Raw genomic sequence first — 12574 nt, 5'->3', positions numbered from 1 at the left:
CAGCCCCAAAGCATGATGGAACCTCCACCAAATTTTACAGTGGGTAGCAAGTGTTTTTCTTGGAATGCTGTTTCTTTTTGGACGCCATGCATAACGCCTTTTTTTTACAACCAAACAACTCAATCGTTGTTTCCAAAATGAAGTTGGCTTCTCCAAATGTGCTTTTGCATACCTCAGGCAACTCTATTTGTGGCGTACGTGCAGAAACGGCTTCTTTCTCATCACTCTCCCTGACAGCTTCTCCTTGTGCAAAGTGCGCTGTATTGTTGACCGATGCACAGTGACACCATCTGCAGCAAGATGATGCTGCAGCTCTTTGGAGGTGGTCTGTGGATTGTCCTTGACTGTTCTCACCATTCTTCTTCTCTGCCTTTCTGATATTTTTCTTGGCCTGCCACTTCTGGGCTTAACAAGAACTGTCCCTGTGGTCTTCCATTTCCTTACTATGTTCCTCACAGTGGAAACTGACAGGTTAAATCTCTGAGACAACTTTTTGTATCCTTCCGCTGAACAACTATGTTGAACAATCTTTGTTTTCAGATCATTTGAGAGCGGGCTGTCCATGCTCGGCGACCATCAAACTTAACTGAACTTGAATTGTTTTGTAAAGAGGAATGGTCCAAAATACCTTCATCCAGGATCCAGGAACTGATTAAAAGCTACAGGAAGCGACTAGAGGCTGTTATCTCTGCAAAAGGAGGATCTACTAAATATTAATGTCACTTTTCTGTTGAGGTGCCCATACTTTTGCACCGGTCAAATTTTGGTTTAATGCATATTGCGCATTTTCTGTTAGTACAATAAACCTCATTTCAATCCTGAAATATTACTGTGTCCATCAGTTATTAGATATATCAAACTGAAATGGCTGCTGCAAACACCAAAATATTTAGAACTAAAAATGATTAAGATTAATAGGGGTGCCCAAACTTTTTCATAGGACTGTATACCTCGCCACCCTTGGTCCTGCTTAGCCAATGACTGACTGATGCGGGTCACTGTTGTGGTCAATGATTGGCTTAGAAGACATCTCCAGGAGTAGAATGAAAGGACAGGAATGGCAGGATATTGATTTATTTTATTTACCTCACTCTCAGTTCACCAACACCAATTTTTGTCCACTCGAAACTAGAGATGGACGAACCCATCCCAATTCATTTCAGGCTCAGCTGAGTATGTTTCCTCAGTATTCACAGTTTAGGTTACAGACAACCTCTATTTTGCTGAGTTCACACGGGGATTTTTGGACTGGATTTTGACATGGAGGCCGCCTCAGAAACCAGTCCAAAAACCGTCAGGCCACAACTGGATACTGGTGCAATGCATCAGCACCCAGTCGCGGCATTCCGCTCCGGATTAGGCACAAATGAATGGGCCTAGCCATGAGGGAGTGTTGCGCCACGGATTCGGCAGCAGATTCAGACGCGGAATCTGCGTCAAGATAGGGCAACTCACTTCTTTTTTCTGCCAGCTCCAATTGAAGTCAGTGGGAGGCATTTTTTGGAGCTGGATTCTGAGGCAGATTCCACATCAAAATCCAGACCAAAACCCAGTGCGAACTCAGCTTTACTTAGCTCTAGTGGTTGAACTGATGACTCAGTCACTGTTTCCGATCACCTCCTATTTCCACTTCCCGACATGGAGTGCACTTCACACTATATTTAGGATGAGGCTGTAGTTACATTAAATGGCTGCTATGAACTGAATGACACTATGTAAACAGAGAAGTGGTCACAGCACTTACACAGGTACCACAGTTCATTCAAACAGCTGGTCCTGGGTTCCCGGGTATTGGAACCCCACAGTTTTTTTTTCACCTCTTTTTTTACCTTTTAATTAAGAAGCAACCGGGGCGTTATTAATAAGTGGCACTATTTATGGGGGTGCACAGGGGAGTTATTTATAGATGCGCTTGGGGGTAATATTTATTATAGGGGCTGTATCATATCTCATATGTATAGTAAAATGAGTTTTTGTCTGTCCATCCATCTGTCTGTTCTTTATGCGTGACCAAACGATTGGACCAATCTTCACCAAGTTTGGCACACAGGTACATCAGGTGTCCGGGAAGGTTTTAGACCAGGTTTCAGCTCTCTAAGACGTAACGTTCCTGAGATACAGTATTACCAAAAAATAGCCTGCATTACCCAATAGAAGCCTGCAAGTCTTTCACTCATATTCCAACTGCCATACACACGGTCATATGTCCCTTCTCAGTCAATAGAAGCTCGCAGGCGCTTAGTCTCCATTCACATGCACACAGCTTTACTCCGGGTTTCCATAACAACCCAACAATTTGCCTTCACTGCTACAGATCAGCTTCAAAGGTGCAGGGTGCTGTTAATGACACTGTTACACAAGGTCACATACACACAGTTTTATTCCAGGTTTCCAAAACAACCCAGACATTTTTCTTCACTGCTGTAGGTCAGCTTTAAAGGCACAGGGTGTTGTGGATGACACTGTTGCACAAGGTCACATACACACAGCTTTACTCCAGGTTTCCATAACATCCAATCATAGGTTTTTCACTGATATCCCAATTGAGAAAAACATGGACCAATGTAAACTCACAGGTTCTTCAGTCTTGACATACACACAACTTTACATGAGTTTTCCATAGCAACCAAGCTATTTATTACCTGTATTACTCAATAGCAGTTCGCAGGTCCTTAAATATTCAGTTGTATGATGTGTATCAACCAATATAACTTTACATTTAATTTTACAGGTTTCCATAACAACACAACTATAAATATACGATACCTATACTGGACTTCCATAATGGATGTCAGCATTCTTGTAAATTGAAACGTATTTAAACTGCCCACAAAATAGACCAGTGCTAAATCTTAAAGGGCCATTGCACAAATAAAAAATGAAATGGACCTGTGCTCAGCCAGGTCCTTCTGCTAGTATTTTATAATTGGGGTAGCAGCAGGATGGTTTTGCAGGTAAGGACAATGTGGGTCAGGTGACTGGAAAACAAAGGAGCCAATGATATCTGTGCTGCAAACTTTACAGAGACTGGAAGAAGTGGTCATGGCGGTCCACATTGTAGAGTTGGGAAATGTGAATGATTAGTCAGAGACATCACCTGTAAGTAACTAAATGTTACTGCACTGTATTCACCTAAATGGTCTGCAGAGCCCTGCATAGAGCCGATATATACAACTATACAGTCACAGTACAGTATAGTGATAATATCGGTATACTTAAGTCGGGGGCCCATTTGGACATGTTCGCTCCCCTGTGCTGAACCCCTATCTACTTCTCTATATAGTAGGAAACAACAATTGTTTTCAGTGTATTTGTAACCTGTCATTATATCAGTATGAAAAAAATGATCTTATGCAGGTGGATTTTACAGTAATAAATTTGATATAATAGTTTTGCTATATGAGATGTCTCCATGTCTCCTTTTTTCGAGATAGGAGACAACAATTGCCTGCATTGCAGTTTTTCTGCTTTCTCTGGTATGTCTAGGAAGCATCAATGCTACTTTTACTGAGAAATGTTCCCCTGTTGGTAAGAAATGTGATGTCTTGGCATAAATGACTAGGAAGGTTGTTAACTTTACAATTGCTAACTTCCAATTTGAAGTTGCTTTGCAAAATGGGAAGTTTGCAACATATGGGAAGCAATTGAGCACTATTGTGTAGTATTTTTTATGGGGAAATATATTATTGGGTAATGTTTATGATTATGTCAGTTTTTGAAGAGGACATTTAAAATTAAGAACATAAAATAGAAAGCAAGTGGCAAATAACTTATGTTAACTTGGAACTACCAAAAAAAATGAGATAGAAAAAAATTTAACATGTGGAATAGAATAATTAGGCAAGCAATAGGTCAAGTCTATGCAAAAGTGAACGGCAAAATCTCACAATTTATAAGCAAGTGTAATGACATAGGATGATAACTACATGTTGCAAGTGGGCTCTTATTCTACAGGGAGAAAGACTTGTTTCATAGTTGATATTCTGGTCCTGACTGTTTCTTCTGGCTTACCCCCTTGGCTTCTGACTTGGAATTGACTTTGACTGTGGATTCGACTTTTTGACTTGGACTTTGACTGCTCTGATACCTGTTTTGGCTACTATTTATATGACTCCTTATATGACCATGGCTAGTTGATCGGTATAAGTTATAGGTAAGACTAGGTTCACATCTGTGTGGGGGTCTCTGTTGGAGACTTTGTCGCAGAGACCGGTGAAAATTGGGAGAAAACAGTCCCGTAGGGACTTTCAGTTTCTAAATGGCAGACACCTGATCAACCTCATTATAGTCAATGGGTCGGCCCAGCTTCTGGTGTAACTGCTGCTGTAGCGATCCAGCAAACAGTCATTCCGGTCCCCTGATGGACTTGAACAATGGAAAGTATGAACCTAGTATAACTGGTTTTGTTCTTTATTTTTAAAATTGCGTGATACTCTTTGGTTTTATGATCTGGGTCCTGAGCGACCAAGTCCATCCTGCCTTGCAGCAGGTTGCGGTGAAAACGTCAGGGGTGCTTTAGATTCCACACACCCAATTAGTGTTGGAACCAGTAACTATTTACTAGCAGAATTCTGACCTGATCTGTTCCTAGGGCATTTCCTGTAAGTTAAAACTGCAACTCTTTACATCCTGGAAGCCTAAGGGTGCGTTCACATGGAGTAACATGCCACGTGATCTGGCACGTATATGGCGTGTGAGACTTTGCACGCCGTAAAAGCTCCCATTGATTTCAATGGGAGTTAGGATCGTATACGTCGCGTTATTTTGCGGCCGTGATTTTGCAAAATCAGATCACGCGGCACGTTACTCCGTGTGAACGCACCCTAAGGGTGCATTCACACTGAGTAAACGCTAGCTTATTTTGTAGAGTAAAATTACACTTGTAAATCTTGCTATCCCATTGACTTCAATTATATTTTTTTACAAGTGTAAAAATACGCCTGTAAAAAATACGCCTGTAAAAATACGCCTGTAAAAATACGCCTGTAAAATGTCATTGAAGTCAATGGGATAGCAAAATTTACAAGTGTAATTTTACTTTACAAAATAAGCTAGCGTTTACTCAGTGTGAATGCACCCTAAGACTGGATTCACATAGCTAGAAAACATCTGTAATATATGTTATATATTATATTACATATTTAATATATGTTAGGGGGTATTCACACATAGGAATTTGTTGCTGATTTGGGGATGAATGCCTCTTATGCTGTCAATGGGAGACAGAGATCAGAGCAGGATGCTGAAAAAATAAGCATCCTGCTCCATCTTGCCATGGATGCCATGACTGATTTAGCTGTGAAGTCTGCGTTTCGAGACTCCCCGCTCATTAGGTCCATTAGTGTTCACTGTAGCTGCCATAAAGTGCACACTACTTGGAGTATTGAAAGTATGTCCCCAGTACGCTTGGAACGGGGGAAGGTTTTATAAAGAAATAAAGAATTGTGACACCACTAAAATAAGGCCAAAGACATTATTCACAATCTATTAACTGAAATGTAATGAAACTAAAATTAATACATGGCCCAATCCCTTTAAAGACATCTATATAAAGCTATCAGATTGTGCCTTTGTTCCTCGGAGCATAGATCAGATTACTTAGTATAATTCACTTCAAGTATAAAACACAAAGGCTATCGCAGAGCCAACTTTAAATAGGCCAAAGCCATTAGCTACGTACAGATAAGGGAAGATATTCACATTCTGTTCAGTCCAGATTTAATGCATAATAAGTGGATGCATATATTCAGTCTCATGAAGTCAGTCTAGATAGAAGATATGTCTTTCTGAATATAACCTTGCTGCCTATATAGTTTATAATAAAAAAAATGTTCACCTCTAGCTGCGGACAAGAATAAGAAAGTCATCTTTAGACATTGTAGAAACGGGCCTACAAGGAACTGCCATTAGTTTGATTCCTGCAGACAACCATCCTGTAGAAAGGAACTTTCACATCACCATCTCCTTCAACTCAGACCAAAGAGCATTCTTCAATATATTTCACTCACTTCTTTCCGGGACATTTGGAACCACTTCTCTAGCTCCTTCCATTCCTGAGAAATTAGTGCAGTTAATTTCAGCACCTAGTATACTAATTAGTCTCTTTACTGTCAAGTGGGAAGCCCTGAGATGGAGCAGGCACCACTCATCTGACAATAGAGTACCTAATTAGCATAATACTAACCACACTGATTTCTCAGTAATGGTGGGGGCTAGAGAAATAAATTCCAACTGCATCACAATCAGTGTAGCTGTGCCTATTGAGGGATAAAGAGTTGGAGTTTCTAGGTTTCTAATGCAAAACATGTAATGAGACCACACTTATATTCTATCTATATTGTTATCCTACTTCCTGTCCCACCTCCCCTGCATAGTTATTGGTTTAAAAAGCGCCAGGGAATGTGGGAGGGGAATCAAATATGTACTGCTTTTACTGCGTGGTATTCGACCGAGTACAAGTATTTCGAATACCGTAGTATTCGATGGAATACCTACTCAATCGAATACTACTCGCTCATCTCTAGTCAGCAATATCAAATCTGTGGGGCCTGTCAACTAGCACCGCCCACTCATCAGCTTTTTCATAAGCAACCAATGCCAGCAGATACACAGAGAATGGAGCTGGAAGCAGACAGGTCCACTCTCTATGTACCCTGACCACTACACAAACATAACCAATTCTAGCTTTGTTCTCTTTGTATGTTCTGCTAGAATGGCTTGTCAGTGGTGGTGCCGGGTATCTGATATTGACAACCTAGAAACAGAACTTCATTATATTCAGCCTGGAAGTGCCCTTTAAAGAGGATTTTTCACCATTTACAACAACTCATTGCATCCTTCAACATAGACTGTTCCACTAACTTTGGCATGGTTGGAATTTATTCTTTAGCCCCCACCCATCCTGAGCAATCATTTCTGTAAGTTTCAGCACAATTATGTACTGTACTGTTAGGAGGGCGGGCATGGGCTGGAGCGGAAATATAGGGACTACCCACCTGATAGCAAGGGGCACTATGGCGTCATAAGTAACGGCGGCAATGATTGCTTAGGAATGATAAGGGCTAGAGAAAAAATTCCAAATGCACAAGAATTAATGGAACAGTGCCTATGGAAGAATATAAAGACTTGGAGTTGGTGGAGATGATGAAAGATCCTCTTTAAGCACCATAGCCCCTTCACAGTTTATCCCTCCACAATGAGATCCCTGCAGTTCTCTGTACACTGAGAACTACCTAGGAGCTCTACGGTACAGATGAAATGATAAAGAGATCAAGGACTCAGGATTGGCACTGATCCTAATATAATAACATGTCCAGACTCCTAGCAATATGCCGTAATATTGGGAGATGGGTATACCATTTTATTCAATAAAGGGGGCACTTTTTCATATGAACAATATAGCTACTACAGATTTCCTGAAATTCAGTATCAATTATAAAGTACCGTATATACTCGAGTATAAGCCGACCCGAATATAAGCCGAGACCCCTAATTTTACCACAAAAAAACTGGGTAAATTTATTGACTCGAGTATAAGCCGAGGGGGGAATTTCAAAAATTAAAATGGTGGGAGTTTTTGGGTGCAGGAGTTGCTGGGTGCTAGGAAAGGGGAGGGGGTGTTTTGGTTATCTGTCTGCCCCTTCCCTGAGCTTGAGGAATATAGGGTATCTGTAGTTCTCCTATTAACTCCTTCCTGATGGAACAGGAGCACTGCAGATCCCCTATATTCAGTAGACCGGGCACTTTCAGACACAGGGATACCAAATGTGTACCCCCCCCCCCCCCCAAAAAAAAAAAAAAAAAAAAATTTTTTTTTTTGCTTGACTCGAGTATAAGTCGAGGAGGGATTTTTCAGCACAAAAAATGTGCTGAAAAACTCGGCTTATACTCGAGTATATACGGTACTTAACTTTATTTTACCAATGATAAGCCAGATAATAATCCATTAATGTATACAAACACGTACAGTAATGGATACAGAGGGACAAGGAGCGCTCTGTGTCTTTATTATGGAGGCTGCAAGGTGCAGCTGCCAAGGTTCTAATGATGGCACTAATAGAGATGGCGAGCTGACAACCGCTCATTCATTTCATTGAACAAGATAAGAGGCTGTCATAGTGATAAGGTGAAATCTATGACCTGTATGTCAGCGTAGTGTAATTGGTATACTGGGGCAAGGCTGCTATTGTGAAGTATCTAACGTACAGCAATATCAAAAATACTAAGTAAATTATAGCACAAAAGCTCATTTGCATGAGTTATTTTTGTTATTTCCTAGAAAATAGTGAACATTTACTGCATTTATTCTGTCCTAAAGAGAACCACCCTCAGGTCCTAATGGACAGGTGGCTGAGTGTCCCGAATAACCTACTCCTAACTATATACATGGCTAAGGGGATAATCATACTCATTAAGGAGAGTGTGCACCTACACAGGCGTACAGTATATAGAACTGCATGTGCCCGATTTGATGAAAGATCCTCTTTTATTAATAAATCTGCCCTAATACGTCCTTAGTATTCAGGGAAATTAATTTATCAAATGATTTACAGTATATCTGTCAAATAACTCCAAGCACTTGGCAGGACTTTTAACAACATGGCTGCCAATACCTTTGTGGCCATTCAAAGCATCTTCATTGCCAAGAAAATTAATATCATTCCTATATATAAATTAGGTAACAAGTACCAGCAGGAAAGTTCCAATCCTGGCAAATATTCCAAACCTTGCATGCAAGTCCTGCCCAACATCACTGGAATTCCTCTCAGAGCTCTTGCACATGAGCATTTTTTCAGTGGAGCAGGAGAAGACCATTAAAGAGATTCAATCATTAAAATTGAATTTTTTCTCACTAACACGTAGGAATAGTCTTAAGAAAAGCTATTCTTCTCCTACCTTTAGATGTCTTCTCTGCTTCGCCGTTTCGTAGAGATCTCGGTTTTCTTCTGTATGCAATGAGTTATCTTGCAGCACTGGAGGCGGTCCCCAGTGCTCAAACAGCAGCGGGGCGTCCCCAATGCTGCAAGAGAATTCTCCAGAGACGCCTCTACCTTCACCTGGAACACCTCTCTCCGCATCTTCTTCCGGCACTGGCTTTAAACTTCTGGGCATGTGCAGTTGGCTCTGCTGTTGGGCCTCAGGCAGAGCCGACTGCACATGCCCTTTCTTCAGGAGGATTTCGTGGCTGATTCAGCCGCAGACGTCCACGGCGCGACACTCCCTCCTGACTAGGCCCATTCATTGGGCCTAATCCAGAGCAGAATGCCGCGACTAGATGCTGGTGCACTGTATGCACTGCATCGGCATCCAGTCGCAGCTAGGCGTTTTTTGGACTGGATTCTGAAGCACAAAAAAACCCAGTGTGAATCCAGCCTAAAAGTAAAATACAGTGGCACACTTTTCCAAAAACTGCTTCAAATTATGCTCCAAATTCAGCATCAAGATCCTCATTGGTTTTGATAAGCAGAATCTGCTTCGAATTTCTTAGATAGAAACTTTCTGCTTGGGAAATTCAACATCAAATTCAGCACCAAATTCCTTAGGGTATGTTCATGGCGGAAAATAGATTCCACGTGTGAACATACCGCACGGCTAGCCGTGACTGAATGCTGATGCAGTGCACTAGCATCCCGTATTTCGCTCCAGATTAGGCCCGAATGAATGGGCCTAATTGGGAGGGAGTCTCGCACTGTGGATGTCGTGGCTGAGTCAGCCAAGGAGTCCGTGGCAAGATAGGGTATTTTTCTTCTTTTTTCTGCTACTAGCTAGCAGGGAAAAAACCGCGAGTGATTCCATTGAAGTCAGCAGGAGCCATTTTGAAAGGTGGATTTGAGCCAGATTCCGCATCAAAATTCGCTGCAAAAGAACTTAGTGTGAACTAGCCCTAACCTATTATTATTCTAAGCCTCTCCCGCTTTCAATTGGGTTGATACATAAGGAGAGAACATGAGATGCGGAGTTATGTCAGCCGGACCAGTCAATTAGAGCAAAGGGGGAGATGCTGAGAGTTGTTCCGGATAAATCATCAAAATTGTGTCCCGAAGACATAAGAAATGGATTAACCTCAAACCATCCAAAGGCTTAATCTTTCACTAAGGATTAAATCTAACAATATTTTCCTACGCCTTGTCACCCCAAGTCGCTAATTTGGTTTTCATGAAATAAGTGTGAATGAATTACTTCTAGAATCTTCCAATGAATAGACAATTACACGTATGGCCACTTGATTGTTATTTTCCAGCAGTAACCCAAATCGTCCGCACTCCTGTATAATAATATTTGCCCACAGTTATTATTCACACGCTGGGACGTATATCCGTAATTACGCCAGTTGACAAATTTTTCCTGATTTTGTTTTGGAATCTCTGTCGGGTGTTAGTGAAGTGTTTTGTTTTTGTACTTCCCGAGCCAGGCGGCTGTGCCAGGCTCTAGTGAAGCATGCAGATGAATGGATGCCCTTTTAATGCCTTCTCATAATGTTGGTGCCACCAGTAATGCATTCCCTCTGACTGAGCATTGAGCGGTAGATGGGGGCATCTCTCATCTCAGAGTCTGATGAACCATACAAATTACAGGCAGGTGCACGGCACAATTAATAACCTGCCATAAATGTCTGGATGTGCGAGCACCTTGTAAATCCAAGGTAATCAGAAGTGTAATATCTTCGCTTCTCATTACTTTAGCTGCTGGCGTGGCGAGGTTTTGTAATTGTGATATTGTGAAGGAGAATTGCGTGTTTTATGGCGGCACGGATCAATATAGTTATTACAATGATTGCTGCAATGAATTTTCTTGCCCTTTTTCCAAAATTCTGATTACTGACATCATCTAAATGATATTTGCCACTAGAGATTCATTTTTTTTCACATATTAAAGTTCTGTATGCCTCCATAGGGAATCTGAGATGTATGGTGATATAGCAAGACCTCATGCACCTCTATGGCAGCACTATTAAGGCACTGAATTTGACACGGATTTTGACACAGAATCCACTTCAAATTCTACCTTAAAGGGGAGTTGTCTGGGATAACTGGAAATCTCTACACTAATCTAAACACCGTTCCCCTTCTACTTTCTAGATAACATAATTAATCACAAATGTATATTTTACCATATGCTCTGATTATCTGATGATGATCTGCTTCCCCATTTCCGGAAATGGATCATCAATACTACTCCTTCCCTCCCTCCACCCCATTATACTTACCCTCTATGCTTCTTTCGGTGAGTCAGCCTCTCCTCCTGTACTGATTCTGCTTGTGTGCTCTAATCCAAGCGCTGTGCGCATTACTGCCGATTATTCACCTCTACTGCGCATGCACGGATGCGATGGAGAAGAGTAGGAGGAAGTGTGGAGGGTAAGTACATAAATATGGGTCGGGGTTGAGCTGAGTAGGTAAGGAACGGTGGGATAGCTAGAGAGACAGGGAGGGGGTTTATGGGAGGGAGGGAGGGAGGGAGAGAGAGGAGGGGGGTGAGAGGGGTTAGGGAGGAAGTTACATAGCAGGAAGCAGAACCTTGTAAACAAATTCAGGAGATACCAGGAGCTCCTAGAGACACTCAGAAATCACTCAAAACACGGGCGCATTTATTAACCCATTAATAGTGTTAACAGACATTTTTTTAAAAAAACATTTAAAAAAGAAAACATTTTTCGCCCGGAAAACTCCTTTAAAACCACCTCCCATTGATTTCAACGGTAGCTAGTTGCAGATTTTGTCAGCGAACAAACATTATCCTCATTCTTCAGGTGATTTCCGCCTGAGAAATCCCATTGTAATGAATAGGAGGCGGAAAATATACTCTTTCCATCAGACATGGAGTTAGGATTGGAATTAAACAATCTGACAAATCCGCTAGTGGAGTTTGGAATTTGGGCCTAAATAATAATAATAATAATAATAATAATAATAATAATAAATTATTATTATTAATATTATTAAAATACAGTGGCAGTCGTCTCCAAGTTATTCTTTAAATTCAGCATCAAAATCAGCTTTGAATTCTGCGTCAAAATCCTCATCGGTTTTAGTCAAGCAGAATCTGCTTCAAATTCTTGCAGAAATTTTCTGCAAGGCAAATTTAGCATCAAATTCAGTGCCTCCGTGTGAACATACCCTTACAGATGTCTACAAAATATGGCTCTAATAAGCACCGAACATAAGCCCTAAATCTGATCTCTACAGATGTGTCCACGTGTAAGTACTCCAGTTTCTTCTGAAACTAATTCAGTACTAAATACTACTACTATATTTTATTTATATAGCACCAACATATTCCACAGCAGTGTACAATTTGTAGGGTTCAAGAACAGTCAAAAAAGATACATTAGGGTGCATTCACACTACGGATACGGTGACTGATTCTGAACGTTAAAACACGTTCAGAATCAGCGCATATAAAGCAGATCCCATTCATTTCAATGGGAGACGGCATACGAGCGCTCCCCATTGAAATGAATGGGCTGCTTTTTTCACTATGAGCGCTCCCATTGAAGTGAATGGGAAACGCTCACGCGTACGGCTCGCTCGTCTCATTCCAAGCCGTACACGCGAACGCTTCCCATTCACTTCAA

The sequence above is a fragment of the Leptodactylus fuscus genome, chromosome 5, assembly GCF_031893055.1.
Source record: "Leptodactylus fuscus isolate aLepFus1 chromosome 5, aLepFus1.hap2, whole genome shotgun sequence".
NCBI lineage: Eukaryota > Metazoa > Chordata > Amphibia > Anura > Leptodactylidae > Leptodactylus > Leptodactylus fuscus.
This window is presented reverse-complemented; position numbering follows the sequence as displayed.